General features: G+C 31.8%; 1 protein-coding gene across 2 annotated transcripts in view; it reads right to left on the reverse strand.

Moving 5' to 3' along the window:
• Nucleotides 1-1610: 1610 nt before the first annotated feature.
• The window catches only part of LOC125037271, a 16081-nt gene continuing 15191 nt past the window's right edge, over nt 1611-2500 (reverse strand). For both annotated transcript variants that reach the window (XM_047630330.1, XM_047630329.1), the window contains one exon: nt 1611-2500. This exon is cut by the window's right edge and continues 1225 nt beyond it. The gene's annotated coding sequence lies outside the window, so the exon portion shown is untranslated.

A 2500-nucleotide genomic window follows, 5' to 3' on the forward strand; every position in this document is an offset into this window, starting at 1 on the left:
GTGTGACTGATGATGCGAAGAAGGGGTAGTCTTTTTTTTTTTTTTTTTTTTTTTTTTTGCGGGAGAGTGGGTTTCTGTATGTACGTTTTTTTGTGTTTTGTTTTCCTCAAGGGTACTTCTGTGCGTATATATATGTATATATATATCTATTTTGTTGTGTGTGTGTAAAACACGATAAATAAGAATGTCTGGAAGTTATAATGAATAAGCAGTATGTATACACACCCACACACAAACACACATATATATATATATATATATATATACTGTGTATATATATATATATATATATATATATATATATATATATATACACACACACACACGTGCATATATATATATATATATATATATATATATATATACACACACACGTGCATATATATATATATATATATATATATATATATATATATGGGTAGGTAGTATATATACGCATATGTTTAAATATATATGTACAGTATATACATATCTTTCAATTTATATTAATTCTATATTGATTTCATTTCTGATTGTGGCTGTTTTCCTCTCAGTTTTTTGTACACGTTACTGTGTTTGTACACAGTGTGTATATATATGTATATATATATTTAATGTATATATTTATCCATATATATATATAAACATACATATATATATATATATATATATATATATGCATGCATATATATATACTCATACATACATATGCATATATATATATATATATATATATATATATATGCATGCATTTAAATGTTTATATATATATATATATATATATATATATATATACATATACATATATATATACACATATATATTCATATGCACACACATACATCCTATGTATATATATATATATATATATATATATATATATATATATATATATGTATATATTCATACACATATATATGTGTATGCAAATACACAAATATATATATATATATATTGAGAGAGAGAGAGAGAGAGAGAGAGAGAGAGAGAGAGAGAGAGAGAGCGAGAGAGAGAGAGAGAGAGAGAGAGAGAGAGAGAGAGAGAGCGAGAGAGAGAGAGAGAGAGAGAGAGAGAGAGAGAGAGAGAGAGAGAGAGAGAGAGAGAGAGAGAGAGAGAGAGAGAGAGAGAGAGAGAGAGAGAGAGAGAGAGAGAGAGAGAGAGAGAGAGACAGAGAGAGAGAGAGAGAAGGAGAGATGTATAATTTGAAAAACCAGTGTCAAGATCAAATCATGGAGGAAAATATGAAAAAAAATATATGCAATACTTGGGAATATTTTTAATCAGGTTTTGCGATTCAGATTCACAAACAGGCTGGCAATATTGCACTGACAATATTACAAAAATATAACTACTAAAGTTGCTATTTTCTACTCATAGAGGCCTTGTGGTTGTCTAAATCTGGTTTAGGTATTATTTTTTATTTACTTTAAATATTAGGAAAACCAAATACTTCCACGAGCCGTATTTTGAAGGTAAAAAAAAAACACACACACACATATACATACCCACTCTGTTTGTCTCTGTTTGTCTCTCTTTCTCTGTTACTGTCTGTCTGTCTGTCTGTCTGTCTGTCTGTCTGTCTGTCTGTCTGTCTGTCTCTCTCTCTCTCTCTCTCTCTCTCTCTCTCTCTCTCTCTATATATATATATATATATATATATATATACACATATGTATCTATCTATCTATACACATATTGTATGCATTTTGTTCGTCGGACATGAATATCAAAATCCACACACTATAGCATAACCATAACAAAAAGTTAGAACGGCAACTCATCGACAACAAATCAAGATAGTCCAAAATTACACTTATTCGCAAATTTTCCAGCACTTTAACAGGTTTCACACGCATGTCTTGCTTGTATCGTTTCGAAGTGATTGTACGCGCAAAGTCACAGAACAGAGGTTTAATAGCGTATAACCTTGGTCATATACGATCTCTTAATTCGCCGCCTTTGTGTGCTGGGATGAGTTGGGTTTCTAGTTCGAACTCCCGAATACAAAAGGGGGATTCGAGACTCTTAGAAGCCGAGCCACTGGACGCACAACAAAGTTCACGTGTGTGCTTCTGTGTATGTAACCTATTACTAGTGGTTTAGTACTTTTGTTACTTCAGCACATGTCCTTTGTCACATTGACCGCCTTTGCGAGAGAGAAAGAGAGAAAGAGAGAAAGGGAGAAAGGGAGAAAGAGAGGAAGAGAGAAAGAGAGAAAGAGAGAAAGAGAAAAGGAGAGAAAGGGAGAAAAAGCGAATGAGAGAAAAAAGAGAAAATGAGAAATCATGACAAGTTCACTTTTTCACTATTTAATTGAGATTCAGGTCTGATAATACACAATAGACCTGAAAACTCGTCTTGTGCCTGACCTAACGCGTCCTGATTTGTATGTTACAGTTTGGAAGTATATGTGGACTATCCGTCGATGCTAGTTTAAGTATCAACTGATAAACTGTAGAAATAACATTTAACAAGCATATCGTTAATTAAAGACCCGGTCTGAATGATATATATTAATCAG

The sequence above is a fragment of the Penaeus chinensis genome, chromosome 23 (assembly GCF_019202785.1).
Source record: "Penaeus chinensis breed Huanghai No. 1 chromosome 23, ASM1920278v2, whole genome shotgun sequence".
Taxonomy (NCBI): Eukaryota; Metazoa; Arthropoda; class Malacostraca; order Decapoda; family Penaeidae; genus Penaeus; species Penaeus chinensis.